Source organism: Chroicocephalus ridibundus, chromosome 4, assembly GCF_963924245.1.
Source record: "Chroicocephalus ridibundus chromosome 4, bChrRid1.1, whole genome shotgun sequence".
Lineage (NCBI taxonomy): Eukaryota > Metazoa > Chordata > Aves > Charadriiformes > Laridae > Chroicocephalus > Chroicocephalus ridibundus.
Window position 1 is genome coordinate 84,426,084 of NC_086287.1, and position 16,316 is coordinate 84,442,399.

The window sequence follows — 16,316 nt, forward strand, 5'->3', positions numbered from 1 at the left end:
TAATTAAATATCAATATTCTGAATTTACAGGCAAGAATCTCTCCCATTTAATAACCAAGTGGGTAATAGATTCTATTGCTTTGTCCTACTTTTTGAAAATGCACAGGCTTTCTATAGGAACTGAAGCATTAGAATATCAGTTTGGAAATGGATTTATGTCAAATTTCATATGCTTGAAAGATCAGTGGTCCCCAACTGAAACCTTTGCTGCTTTTTCATGACATAGTAAAGGGCTCCACAAGATCTATGATGTGTTAGCTGCATATACTCCCTGCCAACATATTAATATCTAATTTTTCTACCCCTTGAGAGCAGAACTTTTGCATTTTGGCGACTTTAGCACAGTATATGTAGGTATTAAGGGATATATTAATTTTATTATCTCCACCCTTCCTGTTCAATACAGAGAGTGAGAATATGAGTAGTTGAAACCATCAGCAAGCATTGGTGTTACAGTTTTTGAATCTCCTAGGCATTCTCTCAGAAAGGAAGGGAAATACCAATGCCACTGGAGGAGCATTGCAGGCTCTCAGCCTCCCAGGCTTCACCTTCAGGAACCAACCCTTCTGAAATTACAGCATGATTCATTTAGCTGGCTTGCCCTCCCCAACTGACTGTATTACACTCATGCCGTTCTCTGCAAGAAAAAAAAAAAGAGAAGATTCCAACTTTCTGAGAATACAGAAGGCAAATTCTCATATTCACCTTCAAAACTGAAACAAAACAACAGTAGAGAGCTCTCATGATTTTGCCAGCGTATAATTTCTGCCCAGTCCTACTGTTCTGCAGTTGCCGTGGCTGAGAGAGGGAACTTTCCAGAAAGTGCAAATGCCAAGCCGGAGCAAAGCCCTCTGACCCGACGCCAGCGCTCCTGTAGAGCTCCCGCTGCGTGGTGCTCCCTGCGCGGAAGCACCCCGGCTGGGTGTCGGTGTCCCTGCCTGCGAGCGGGGCTGCGGGGACACAACGCCACCCCCACACCTCCCCTTCCCTCCCTGCCCCTCAGCCTCTGCGCTACAGCATCTCCTCCTGACAAACCGCTCGCAAGCACTATGGCTGGGATTTTGGTCCCCAGGCAGAGGTCGGGGCCGGCGGAGAGCGACTTCCCCGGTGACAACCGTCTGCCGGAGCAGCGAACGAGAAGTATTTGCACCAGCTACTGCACCCAGAGCCGATCTGCATCGCCACCAAACCAGAGACTACAAGACACGTTCCAACTGCTTGTGCTTAAACAGTACTGAAGGACAAGGGACGAGAAAACAAGAATCAGAAAACAAATAATTCCTAATTCATGTATTGCACAAAACAGCTTTATTTCACTGTAGGAAAACCAAAATGGTGGATCCTACAGCTGTTAAATGTTGCAGAGATTATTACATATAGCAGAGGTTAGGTAAATATTTTACAGAAATGCTAATGAAGTATTGCTTATTCAGCTTCTGCAATTTGTTTCCAGCCAATTTCAGCCAATTCCAGCCAAATTTTTAAATTTTCTTTCTTCAGTCTCTGCTTATAGATACATACTTATGTTCACCATCTCACAGGGTATATGATGCCTAACGTTTTAAAATGAATATATTTTAGCAGAGAAAAATAGATTAATATCTTATGTCTGTAGTCATTATGTGATACAACAAATACTACAAGACCATTATAAAAGGAATTTAAAATCTTAATTCATACTATGCAAATCAAATAGTACGAAAGCTCTTCCTGAGCAAATCATATTCTTAAGGAAAGAGACCCAGATCTGTACTATTTCCTAGTAATAATTCTATAAACATTCTATAATTCCATAATAGATTACAGAAATTTAGAGGCTCTGTATCAAACTATCTATTCAGAATATAAGAAACATATGACAAAGTATTTATACAATTGACTTAGCACAGTCGTTTTCAGGGAGGATATGAAAAAGGTAATTAATTGGTTCATAATTTATTAATAAAAAAGTAAGGAGTTGGAAGGGGTGGCTTTGTTTAAAACACCTAGACTTCACTGTAACCACATGTTAAAATCCCAGCAGGACTGCTTTTAAGAGGAAATGGGATAAAATCACATAATTAATTAACTGATAATTTATTCATGAAAAAGGAGTTGGAAGAGACAGCCTCGTTTAAAACATCTAGGCACCGCTGCTACCAGATATTACAATCTCAGTAAGGCAATCAAGTCCTTCGTTCTACCCAACGTGCAAACCAAGGGCTGTGCCAATTACTGTGCCGTACCTGGTGGGGTGAAGGCATGCACCGGCCCTTTACCCAGCACAACTCATAACCAAAAGTCTTGCCTGTGTTTTAACGACAAAAAAGATAGCACTCCCCGGAAAATGAAGCATGTGCAGCGGTACCAGACCAGCCAGCCTGTCCCCTCCCTCTGCTGAAATTCCCAGGTTGTGGAAAAATTTAGGGGTTCTTGGTCAGCGAGGGTATCGGCATAGAAACCATCCCAGGAGTCCTTGGGCTGAAAAGCTGGGATGGGCGCCTAAACCTAGATAAAGCAGCACAGCATTTGGTAACTGAAATTGATAATGGCTGACTGCTGGTCTGAATCTAGCAAAGCTCTTCCATGCATGCTAAGTAATTAGTTTTGATTGCATGCCTTAAAAAAGTTCAGTGAATGACTTCTGTAAGTAGCAGCAGCTCTGGAACACCACGCTGAGGCTTACTTTGAAAAGGCAAATTTCTAAAAGCAACCAGCAGTTTTGTTTCCTTCCCTTTCTGCATCCCTCATATTTCAACCTCATTGTTAGGTCTTACGCAGCAGATAATAGGATAATATGACACCACACCTGAACACATCCATTCACTGTTTAAAGTCACTGCGTGTCCTGAACAACCTCATAAACAAAAGGCTTCAGGTGCTCAGCAACCCTTTTCAGGATAAGGCCTGTAATGAGAAGCAACTACTTGTATGGCATGCTTGCTCATAATGAGCAGGAAAAGATGAGGATTCTGGTTTATACTCATCTACAGTAAAAATACTCCTGGCTGCAGCCTTCTGCTAATTGCAAAAATCAAGTTCCATTGTTGTGGATGGGTAAGAAAGCGGCAGAGCCCTGTCTGAAAGAAGAGCTCTTTGTCATATCTTTTCCTCTCTTTTCTTTTGACCGCAGTGGAAGTATGACATAGCTGAGTATGGTGTTAGACACCTGGACTAATTCAATCGATTTGAGCTCTTCTGTTTGAGTACCTAAACCATTCCATGATTCTGTGTTCTTGGGAGTAGCTCTGCAAGACACAAAACGGCCTGTGAAAAAGGGACATTTATTTACCGTGGCTTCAGTGGCTCATGAGCAATGAATTCACGACCGATGAGCATCATTTCAAACGAGTGTCATCTGTGCCTCCCTACAAGCATATGCGCATGCCATATATTGTCCAGAAAAGTGTTTAATACATATTTAATAGACTTGTTCTGTAAACACATACTAATGGAAATAGCACTGGCTAACAAGGGCAGTCCTGTCCATGGCTTTTAGTGGTGAGACTCAATGAGTAAAGTGATTCTGTGCTTTTCTATGCTAGACAGATGGATCTCATCGCTGCACTGCAAAGCCTCTGCTCACATTCACGTTGGTGGATAAAGTACACTGAGGCTTGTTTTCATATCCAACTGCGAAGGCAAATGCCATAGTTAACACATGTCCCAGCGCAGGAAAATCCAAACGAGGCAACAAAATCTCTGAGCACAATCTCCAAAGAGCTTTGCTGAACTTCAATGTCACAGCCTTAACAGAATATCTATAAATAATGCAATAATTACATGAGATTTATATAGAGGCAATCCAAGACACCGGTCCCAGATAAATGGGTGGTTCATTTAATAACTAATCGCAACCATGGTGAGACAATTGTAGACCAAACCAGCCCCGTGCCTGACCACAGCGAGGGCCCCCGCCTCACAGCAGGGGGACAGCACCCTTCCAAAGCCTTGGAAGAAAAGATGCCCAGGAACGCTGGCTGGGATAACTGGAAGGAACTGCCCCAGTCATTGACGCACTGCAATTATTTTACATTTTGCCTTCAATGCAGGCTGCACCAAACTCCACAGCCCTAACTAAGCACGCACAGGAATCTGGCATCCTTCTATAGTGAAATTGGTGAGGCCACCTATTTGTGATGGAGCACAGTTTTATATCCAGTTTGACTTTCTCCTGGAGATTCATTTCCACAGTCTTTTATTTCCCATTGATTACAACAATTCACAGCAACACCACCTCACGCTAACATATGATCAACTCGCCGAGTTTTGCAGCAGGAGCTAAATGAAATGGTGTCACCGTGCATGTTAGTGCAGTGCCATCAGCGCCACTCCTATTAAACAAACGGATATTAAAGTTCCTCCCGTCTAAATAACTGAGACAAACTCTTCTACTGCATAAATCACATTGGTATCAAGGGGTCAGCAGGCAGACAGATGCTGTATTAGGAACTAAATTTCAAATCAGCCGAGTTAAAACCACTATAATAGAAGATCCTTGCTGTTTAGAAAACAGAATCACCTGGCAATAGGATCTGCTACAATAATATGTTTCTTTCAAAACTAGGAAGCAGAAAACTAAAAGGAAATGTAGTTTTTAAAACATTTATACATTTGCATATTTGCTGATTTAAAGAGAAAGACACTACCTGACAAAAGGACCCAGGCTGCCTGAGAAATGGAGCATTGAGGAGAATAACGCCAGCCTCTTCCCTGCTCTGCGCTGCTGGCGGAACAGGGGAATTAGGCCCCTGTGTTCACAGACCCAAAGAAGGTCAGCGGCACTGCTTTAAGGAGTGCTACGTAGGACACACCGGGCAGTTAGCTAAACTAAATCCCTCTGCTATTTAACACAGCAACCCCATCCTTCCCTTTGATTTTTTTATTAAAGCGTAACCCAGGTACGGTGAGCCAAGAAAGGGTTAAAAAGAAAATCTGGTCTTCATACTTTTTTGATTTTGTGAGCATGAATCTCTTTCACGGAACAGCTGTCAAGTCAGCCAACGAAACAGGACTGCTTAGGTCTCCTGATAATACCAACTGCTGCTGTTCATGTATCCTCAGTGACAGCAGCAAGATGAAAATCGAAATGAATCGCTCTACAAATGAGACACTTTTCTGCTTTGACTTTCCAAATGTGACAGTGTTGTTTGTTTTCTCAGTCAGCAACATTTAGAGATGTTAGAAGGCTCTGGTGTCAGAAAGTTGCTCAGAGGGAAGTTTCAAAAATTAAAAAAAGAAGGCGAAATCTACATAGCAGTTCCATGCACAATTATGTTTAAATTTCTGTCCATTAGTACTACTTCCACCAAATTGCACTACAAAATATTCCTGGCAATACAGGCTACTGCAGACTTTGAGCAGCAACTGTTAATGTTTCCTATCTCCCTACAAAGCGTGTATTCAAGATCCTTACTGAGCTACAGCTGCGAATGTTGGTTCTCAGCATACGAGCTACTGAGCAGCCTCAGCTCCCACCGACGGCTGCAAGAGCACGGATGCATTACCTTCTGTCCGTCTGCTTCGGAGAAAAGCGTTTTCCAATAGATCACAAATTACAGAGAAAAAAAGATTTTAAAAAGCATTCTTTCTTCAATATGAGTTTGAAATATGAACATTTACCCCTCCATCCAAAGAGCTGAAAACACCCTCCAAATATAAATGAATTAAGCTTCTGCAGTACACACGAAATAAATATTTCTCTCCAGCTCACACAGGCAGAACCTAAGGCACAGGGTACCCGCTGGAACTCATCAATTACTCCCTTGTTTACTGCAATATGTAGCTAGGAACAAAAATGAAAGTTGTAAAAGACTGATTTTTTTTTTTCTAACAATTGCATTAAAACTCATGAGCCATACTGAAACACTGAAATACATTCTTATACATCCAAATGAAACCTTCCTTTTAAAATATATCTCCATTGCATAATTTTCCCTGCATTTTTGAGAGTAAAAAAACTTTAACACTTATCCTTAAAAAAAAAAATTCAAAAAGGAGAAGGCTTTTAAAAAATGCATTATTATATTTAAGTTCCTTTGGCTTCAAAGGAACATGGGCCTTACAGATTTATCTACGTGATGGTTACAGACATGCCTGTTAGAACAGATGGGCTCAGGGCAGTACTGCACGAGCACAAAGAACCTCCCTCACATCAGCGCAGATTTGGACTATGCTGAGGGACTTCACGTGTATCCACCCCAGTTACATGGTGATATCCCAAACCTCTAGAATCTTTTGGAAGTTTTACTCTAAATTCACTGACCCAAAATCCGTTCTCAGTCAATGAGCATATCTCCAAAGCCCACCCTTGCCAAATAATCAACTTTAAAACTTCCTATTCTGTCAAGCAAGCTCTATTTGAGGGGCGAGCCATCCAAAAATCCCTGGGTTTGCAGGTGCCAGCTGTGAGACATCCACAGAGCCCAATTACGATTTAAAAATTAATATCAGTACTATGTGCTAACAGGACTTTCAATCTGAGAGTCTCAAAGTGCTTCGCAAATATGAATTTAGCCTCCAAACATGCTGCGAGTGTCCCCATGTTACCAATGAAGGAAGCGATACTCAGTCATTTGGCCACTTTATACAGAAAATCTGTGGGAAATAAAAAATAGCATCAAGAACCCCACAATCCCAGTTTTACACCGCTAGCACAGCACAACGCCTTCTTTTCTTTCTTTTTTTTTTCCCTTAATTTTTATTTGTAACTATTTTCTGATTATACAGGGACGATTTTTTCTTGAACCATATGGGTAACTAAAGCAACTAGGTCCCCAAATTCTCCATCTTGAACCAGTTATCTATGATAATCAGATTATTTTTCATGAAGAGAGTTTTTGGCACCTGGTCTTCTGTAAGACTGAGGAATAAGTGAAGATGAGCACCATGTCACTGCAGTTACCTGGCACTGCCTTATAACATCTTGTACTTTAGCTGCTAAACTGAGAACCTATTCTTTAAAATTTTCCATGCTGGGAAAATCTAGTTGGGGTGATGATTTTTATTTATTTTTTTTAAATTTCAAAATAAATGATCCACTGGGTTTAAAAAATTAGTTGGGGAGAGGGGAAGAGGCAATTTTGCTAAGTGAACATTTCCTTTTTTGGTTTCTTTTTAACCAGCTGAAATCAGGTGTATATTCTGCTGAAGAAGTGGCGTTGTTGCTAGTAAAGGGATAGTGCTGCTGTTAGAGATTTGCCTTTTGTTCTCCTTGTTTAGAGGTACTCACGTATGACCCTTTACTCCCAGCGAAGACAATTTCTTTGCATTTCTAAGTCGAAAACCTGAGGGTCAGTCCAAGCTTAGGGCACTGAAAAACTCAGATCAGACAACTAGCAGGACAGTCAATTATGTAAAATCCTTATCAACTGACTGATGCTACTGCTGATAGCATGTGGTCTCTTCGTGGTTTTAGTCCTAATGCTTGTGCATCACAATCCTCCCTCAGTCCATCTGCGGAGGACGCCAAAGCAGGAGTATGAAGGGTTTTGTTCAGGCACTCTCGATTCCTGTACAAACAAGCACGACGTAACTCAATTAACAGGACTGCGCTCCCAAGAATGGGAGACACGCAACAAAGAAACGAGCGATCCTGAAGTGTCCGCAAATGCTTTCAGTGCTGATCAATCATTTCACATCCCTTTCCAAAGAAAACAGAGCTGGTGCCACCTGGCCCCGTGCCGGCACTCCCAACTGCCACCGACATAATGAGCCCACCTGCGGATTCCCCAGCCGGGCGCTGCCGGGGAAGCTGCCAGCCTGGTGAGGGGGCAGCGCCAGGCTCCCTCCCCGAGCCAGAGCCTGCGGCGCTGGGCTCACCACCCGTGCTTCTCCTGCCCACTGCAACAAGCTCCTCTACGGGCAGCACATGGAATTTAAATAAGAAGCCAGCTGATAGGTAACACAACAGAGGTTAATTCTGGGATTTTTGGCATCACCGAACCAGCTGCTACTGGCTGCTAGCAATAGAATGCTGCTCTCCTCCATGGCAAGCCCAGCCATGGGGCACAGGGACACACACATCAAATGAGCATGTAAGCCACTGAAGATTTCAACCTATTGATATCAGGCCATTGCCTCCCTCTTCAGATAATTTCCACGTGCCTTCCTCTCCTTCTTAGACCTACCACAGCATTAGCCTCTTTTGGTTAAGCCTCCAACATTCCCCCTAGAGTGCATCTGGTCCCTTTCCATCTGAGCTCCCCACCCGGAAAGCAATCCCAGCCTTGGGATGTCTCTGCACTCCCCACCCTCGCACCCGCCCTGCAGCTGGATCAGCAGAGCCAGCAATTGCAAGTTACTCTATTGTGCCCCAAAACTGGCAGCCCATCAGGCTGCGTGCCAATGCGCTAGTCTGCAGAGAACATCCCTGGCCTGGCCCTCCGTGTGCCAGTCTGGAGCTGAGGTGAACAAACCAACCTGGCCAAAGCCAGGCTTTTGCTAGGCTCAGTGTGGGCATGCCGAAGGGATGGGAAGATGCTCAGAGGCTGGAGCCCCTCTGCTGTGAGGACAGGCTGAGAGAGTTGGGGGGGTTCAGCCTGGAGAAGAGAAGGCCCTGGGGAGACCTTAGAGCCCCTTCCAGTCCCTAAAGCAGCTCCAGGAAAGCTGGGGAGGGATTCTGGATCAGGGAGGGGAGCCACAGGATGAGGGGGAACGGTTTTACACTGGAAGAGGGGAGATTTAGATGAGATATCAGGAAGAAATTGTTTGCTGTGAGGGCAGTGAGCCCCTGACCCAGGTTTCCCAGAGAAACTGTGGCTGCCCCATCCCTGGAGGTGTTCAAGGCCAGGTTGGATGGGGCTTGGAGCAGCCTGGTCTGGTGGGAGGTGTCCCTGCCCAGGGCAGGGGGTGGCACTGGATAGGCTTTAAGATCCCTTCCAACCCAAACCATTCTGTGACTCTATGAATCACCCTGAGGACATCAGGTTTGCCAGCCTGCCCTATTCTAAGATATAAGTGGTTTTTCATTGCATTTAAAATGTATAAAGAAGTTGCTGCTGCAGAACTGAGTTGGTTTGGGGGCTGCAAAAAGGAGGAATTTTTCACATCTGTCAGGTTAATTTAAATAAGGTTGGTTAGTCAGAGCAGTTCAGTGGTTTGGAAAGTCAAAAAAAGTCCTTAAGAGATGAGTGGGGCCCCAGGGAAACTGATGATAAACATACTTACCAGCGGGCTATGCAATTTGCTATAACATATTCTATACATGACCCTGAAAGCCATGTCTGTCTCTGCAATTTGAATATGCACACACACATTCACAAACCAAACTTTAAAGAGGTAGAGGTCTTTTGTCCCTTAATGTATTAGAGGTGAATGGATTTAATCAGCAGGTTGATAAAGGATACACCTCCTTAATTTGCTCGACTGCCAGGGCACAGCAGTGGCGCCGCACATTGCGGTGTCTCTGGACACGGGCTGGATGCAGCCCCACAGCCCTGGGACTGGCACCAGCAGCTAACAGCCACGCACAAGGATTTGCCACCGTGAATGTCCTGCTGGGTGGCCCTTTGGTCCTTGCAGGGTGTCTCCTTGCTTCAGCGTGGCCTCTAAATTAGTCCTGCCTTAACAGTTTTCACACCATTTTAATGTCTTGAACTAGGTATATGTTTGAAGAATCTGCATCATAAATATAACTTTGTCTTTTATGTTGTAGTTAGATATTATATTTGAGCTACAACAGAAAGATGTGACATTGACTTTTCCCAGCAATTTTTAGAGCATGCTTCAGAAGCCCAGGAAACCCAGGATGATCTCCTTTTCTTTCTACCTGAGCATTTCTCAACCCAAGTGCTAGCTTGACTGTTTTTTCTGCATGTAAAACCACAAAGAAGCAAATATTTCCAGGATTATGAAGTGGGTACAACTCAGGGTTCAAGCATCAGCTATTGATCTTTGCTCTTATCCTTTGTTATAGCATTACTGTAGCCCCTAAATAACACACGACTGAACTGATAGACTATAAACACACCATTTGTACAGATTCTCTGTGACAAAGATACCAGGACCCAAATTACTTGGTAATCCAGTTTCTCCTAATACCGCATAGCATACAAACCACCAGATTGTGATCTCTTTTAGACCAGTATAAATAACTAGATATAAACTGTTGTAACAGCGATCCGAATCTGATCCACTGAGTGCACACAGCTATCCTTGTCCATTTTCCCTGCACTACGGGTAGAGCAAGATGCTCTGAAGCAGTCTGTGCTGCTAGGTAGGGAAATGTGCTAGGGAAGTTCTCACCCCAGCCACCAGCCTGGCTACAAGACAAGTCCTAATGGGCCTTTTTTCAGATTATCAGAGTCTCTGACAAGGGATAAAATTGCCCACAAAGAATGAAATTTGGAAGACCTAGGGAATGTGGTTGTGCATTTTTGTTCGTTACAGAAAATATTCTTTGGAAGTGAAATGCATAAGGTGGTGAAGCTGGAGAGCATATGGCAGCAGCCACATTCTCTTATGTGATGGGCACACTCTGATGTGTCCTGTGCAGTCCCCGCGTCTGTGCTCGGCACAGGCAGAGCCTCGCTTCGCAGGGAGGAACGTCTCGCTGCTTTTGTTAAAGATACATGAAAGAGCTTACTAAATCCAAGTAACTTCTTGCAGATATTTTGGTCCTGTGATATATTTTAGGTATGATTTCATGTAAAAAAAAAAAAAAAAAGGAGGCGTTAATTGTATAGAGAGTATATATACTGCAAAAATGTTTCTGACGGTGTAAGAGGCGGTGATTTGAGCATACAGAAGATCAGGAGCCATTACTTTTATTGTTATTCTCCTGATTTGGTTTTGCTATTATCTTTTACTTTGCTTTTGACATATACTGTGTAAACTGAGCTGTAGTAAAAAGTTATAAATAAGCTATGCCTCTGAAGCACACTCGAATACACCATGCTCACAGCCCCTACCTCCTTCACAAGGCAGATTTTCCTGGGAAGCTTTGTTTCTCCTGCTTGCTGCTTCACCATTCTGTTGTTGCTGCAAAGTCGCTGTTGTGGAAGTTGTTCTTCTGATGGGAAGGGGACTTTTGTCAGTACACTGCATGCAACATTTTTCACACAATAAATTCAAGAGAAGGTAACCTTATTATGCAATCATTCTCGTGAACGTTAGGCAAGCTATTAAAATTTGATGTGATCGTTTATCACAAGCATAGTTACTACAAATACTAATACAACAGATGTGATTAGAGTTTACAAGTGCTACAAGAGAGGATGAGATGTTGGCAATTGTTGTTTGTCACACTTGGCTTAGAATGAATTCATATTTTAAATGCATCGCTTTGTTTTTTCCACTGTGCTCCCAGATGGATGTTTGTCTTCTAATAACTCACTGTTTAAGTTCTGTAAATAGGTGTAACTTCTAGTGCTAAAATGGGCAAATTACCAAATAATGCCAAATATTACTGCTCCACTTATCAAACACAGTTTGATACAAAGAATTGGTTGTGCGTTTTTCAGAGTGCGGGGCACATTGTACAAGTTAACCAGCTTTACAAGGAAATGTTCCTTCTGGCTTGATACCACAAAATATTTGTTTTGAAAGGGGGTTATTCGTTTATTTGTTTTAAAACCCCGACCCTGCCATGTGGTTTCATTTCAGCTATGCAATGGCAGTCAGGCATGCTCTGTTAGCCGAGAACATTGGCCTGTCCTGTGTCATCTATACAAACCTCTGTGTTCTAGGTTTATATTTTGGACAGCTTCTTTTAGACATACCTATTTGCTAATATCAAAATGCTAAATAAATCAATAATACGTCAGGCCTTGTGCAAACAGTAACAGCACGTTGGGTGTCCCAGCATTAACCAAGTCATGTGATTGACAGTTAATCATTTCCTTCCTAGTAATCTATAGATAAGCTCATTTTTGCCTTCACCAAAATACCAGAGTATATGCAGATAGCATCAGAAATACCTCTTCTACATTGTCATTCATAGTGACTCTTGCACTCAACCGATCCAATAACCTCACTCAGCAGATACTATCAAAAATATGCAGCTAAATAAGAGCACCTCATAACTTACCAGAACTAATTTCTAAAGTCCCGAATTGTTACCTTTAATTAACTATAGAAGCAGAACTATGATCACTGTAAAACAGAGGCAAATCAATAAAATTTAGCTTTTTTAATCCTTGGTGGTACCCATGGTTTGAGCAGTTTCCTATCCTACACATTCTGCCCGATTTCCAAACACCACCGCAATATGCAAAATGTGGAGGTTGTTGAATAATATCTTTAAAACTATGATAAGGAATGAGTCCAAATACCAGACAGAGGGAAAATTAAGTTTAAGGTTGTATAAAAATACACCGGTCTTTGAGTTGCTGGGATAAAACGGAACGGATACCTCTCAGCATGAGGCTGTCTTTGAGAGCAGCTGAATTCATTGCAATCTCACTGCTTAATCCACGAAGACGAGAAACAGTTAGAACAATTTATCAAGAGTGTAAAACTGTATTTTCATCCTGCTGCTCTTCACTCGCGCAGAAAAAACCATGAGGAACCACAGACAGGATTACCAGGAACAAAAGCGGAGGGTGCCGTCCCCGCCAGCTCCGGCTGCTGGTGGCAGCCACAGGCATGTGCTCCAGAGCTCACCAGCTCTGCACAGAAATATAAACGTGGTAGATATTAACACATTTAAATCCATAATGATTTATGAAGCAAATGAAGAGGTAAAGCTAGGCCTCCTCGTCATTTCCAGTGAAGACAAATCAAATGTAAGGTTTTACACCTTAAATCAATTTTAAGGTTTTAGCCAAGTTTTTTTCTAATCTCTGTGACCAGAGGAGGTAGAACTAGAGTAGGTAAGCTGCTGCTTTCCCTCCTGACAGAAAAACACTGGAAAAAACACTTTTTTTTGTCCCGCCCTAGATGAGAACGTTAGGAGAAGAGCGGGCCAAGGAGACTCTGTGGCCTGAGGTGCGGCACTGGCTTTGGGTGCAGGCGGCCTGAGACCCCCTCCTTGCACCGAATCACACACAACGGGAGGTGCAGTCTGAATTTTGCACACCCCCGTCAGCCACACGCTTTCGGACTCAACGGGTATTTAATTCTTTCCGCAACGGGGAAACTGTTGTAGCGTGTGAGTCTGAGAGCGGGAGCCTGCGCTCCATGGACCTCATACGGCTAGGCCTGAATGTTCACACCATTAAAGACCAGACAGGAGTAAACTTGAGAAACCGAGCTTCTGACCGACCAATCTCTTATCAAGGTATCACCCATTACCACAGACATTAAAATACGTTTTGCCAGCTCTCTAGGGCAGAGAATACAGGACACTTGCCTAGGAAAAGCCACAAACGCTATGCACAAATAAAATGGCGCTCGTTTCCCAAGCTGCCTGTTCCAAGGTGGTTGCTCGTCCCCACAAGGAGACCCTTTTGGCGGCTGCCCCCACCAGCGCCTTCCCCAAACACCCTCCCTCTGTCCCAGGCAATTGCTGGGACAGATCTCTCCTTCCTCTGCCCTTGTGGGCCAACAGCGTCTGTTTGCTTTGAAAGGCGTGGGTCTGGAGGCAGGACCATGGGCAGGCTTCCATTTTATGGAAATGTTATTAAAAGCCTTTTCAAAAGTTGCTTCTGTGGTAAAAAAAAAAGAAAGGGGAGGTGAGTTTTGTTAACAAAACAAACCCCCTTGAGACATATTTTATTTGCCAAGCAATGTACACAAAAACCTGATTAATTTAGAGTTACATTCATATATTTTAAACAGCCTTAAATTATTAACTTCCATTTTAAAAAATATATCCAAGCGCAGTTGCTTCAGTAATAAATCTTTAAGATGGTGGGACATTTTACATCGTACTGCTCTCCAGAGACTTTTCTTTGCATCTTGGGTTGCTCGTTAAGGCAGGAACAGCAGAATAGGAAGGACTGCACAGCATTTTTGGCTCTGGGCTGGCTGGGCACAGGCTCTGGCAGGGGCTCTACTCTACTGTAGAGCAAAGCAGCTCAACGCAAAGTTTATTGGCAAATGCAGAGCATTCAAAGCATTCTGCTGCTGCTCTGACCCTTGCGTGAGGCTTCCAAGCCCAGGGCCGGTCTGGGCGCTGAGATGACATCCCCACTACTGCTTCCCGAATAAACCATTTATACTATACTGATGCTGAAAAGAGCTTCTCTACTTAAGCTAAGAGGCACCTCATTTATAAAGATTTCCTACCGATTTTGTGGACAAATCAAGCCACCCTTTCACAGGACAGCATCTCTTGCCATTCTAAAATTGTCCAAAGCAAGCATTGTCATAGAGCAGCAAGCTACAAAACCGCACAGAATGTTTAATCTAATGATGCACAGACTGCCTTCATTTTCAAGCTGCAAACCCAGTGAAGTTTTACCCACAGATGACATACAGAAAAGTCTTCATAGGCTGAGATTTAAGTCAGCAAGTCCTTGCAATTTGTTTTCAAAGACTGGGGACAATAAAAAGCATCTAACCTGCCTCTCCCCAACTCCGCCGAGCGAGTGGAATGCGCAATGAAGCACTGTCTCAATTGGTACTTGACACAGAGCATGGCTACCAAAGCTGAAGCTTTTGAGCTTTTGACAATTAGAGCTCTACCCTGCCGTCCTTATTCAGTGAAGCTGATGGGAGTTTTGCCTGAAATTGGTTCTGTGAAGCCAGCAATGTGAGACTGCCATGAATATTTTAAAGTAAAGGAGTTGGAATACTCTAATGATCTTATGTAAATCTAGTCTAAGAATTTCATTGGAAATTTTTTTGAATGGGTCATTAAGCAGGGGAGAAAAGGTTGGAAAGCAGCCTGAAAAGGAGAACATTTTCAAAAGCCAAAATACTCCCCGCATTCTTCAGAGCCATCCAATTAGCCTAGCTTGGGGAAGTCAAAGCAGAACAAAGTGACAGAGCATGAAGTGTATGAGCAACTGCAGGCAGACCCTCCAGTTTGTCAGGAGACGGCAGAAAGTCAGTAATATGTAGTTAGCATGCTTAAAGGACAAATTTGAAGCTTAGATACATTAAAAAATACCTAAGATTTAGCATTTTTCTCCTTACCAACAGTGCTAAAAACAGAAGTCTTGCAAAAATTCAAGGTTAAGCAACAGTAAGAGAGTGGTGGTGATACCACTGGTGACAAGTGCCCTGTGGTTCCCTTGGGGCCATGGCCTCCGGCTCCTCTGCAGCATCCCCCAGCACAGAGGCTGGCGCAGGATACCTGTTTGATTAGCTGTTCAACTAATGCTTTTTTATTGTGAAGCAGCACAAATATTTCTTAAGGAATTGCTTAAAAGTCAAAACAACTGTCCTTGGCAGCTGAAGGACTTTTCATGCCTTATTTCCTTAGTCTTTATGTGAATGCATACTATTATTTGTAATGTGGGAAGAGCATATTTATGAATATTTTTGGTGAAGAAGTGATTAGGATAAAGCTATACAGGCACAGTAGGCAAACAGTTTTACAGTATGTGTCTGGCACAGCTCACTCATTAAATCTCATCAGTTTTCTGTTGACTTTTCTCTTGAAGATCTATTCCAGAAGCAGCACTGTGTCAGCAGCATCTATGCTGCATTAGCAATTACTTATATGTATTTGGAATGTTGCAATAAATACTTACTGAGCACATGCCCGGGTAAAGGACTTTTCTTCGGTAGAAGGTCTTACTTAGGTGTACTCAGAACCAGAAATGCTGTCCAGCCCTGTTCCTCTCCTGCACAGGGGCTATAGTAGGTTTTCTCTCGGGCTCAGGGGTCTCAAGGTAAGGACTGATGGCACCTTCTGCCCAGTTTTAATTCCACCATTGCTTGTTCAGGAGACAGAAGGCATCAGTAACTGGGATACATTCAGGACATCTTCCCATGTATGGATGCAAGAGAATATTTTTCTCTAATTCCTGCTGAAAAAGATCTCTTCCTACCTGGTCGTCATCACTGTGGCACAACACCCAAGTCCCTCACAACCTCCAAGATGCCACTTTCACCTCCATGAGGTGACAAAGAGCCATTATCCTCATTCGGTAGTGGGGAACTGAGGTTCTGGAAAGTTAGCTGTCCCCACCAAGGTCACAGTGACAGCAGACAACGCGTGGCACCGCACATCCAGGTCACATTTGGCTGGTCCAGCCGCAGTCAAGTAACCAGTGTAAAAGAGACGGCAGAACAGGAGCAGCACACAGATTTAGGATCAGCAAATCTTTCAATGAAACAGTCACCTGAAAGACGTGGATCATTAAAATGGATCAGCTATTACTCACGCTGAATTAGCTGAATACCTGAATTAGCTTCAAAGTGGTAGATGTCTTTGAAGCAACGATGCTAGTATAAATACCAAATGATTTTTTTACGAGGAAAAAAATAAAGTTTTCATGGTTTTA

The 16,316-nt window shown here is 43.1% G+C and overlaps 1 protein-coding gene across 2 annotated transcripts in view; it reads left to right on the forward strand.

The window, feature by feature from the left end:
- The window catches only part of CHST8 (carbohydrate sulfotransferase 8), a 175,789-nt gene that overhangs the window by 69,884 nt on the left and 89,589 nt on the right, over window positions 1-16,316 (forward strand). The window lies entirely within an intron of this gene.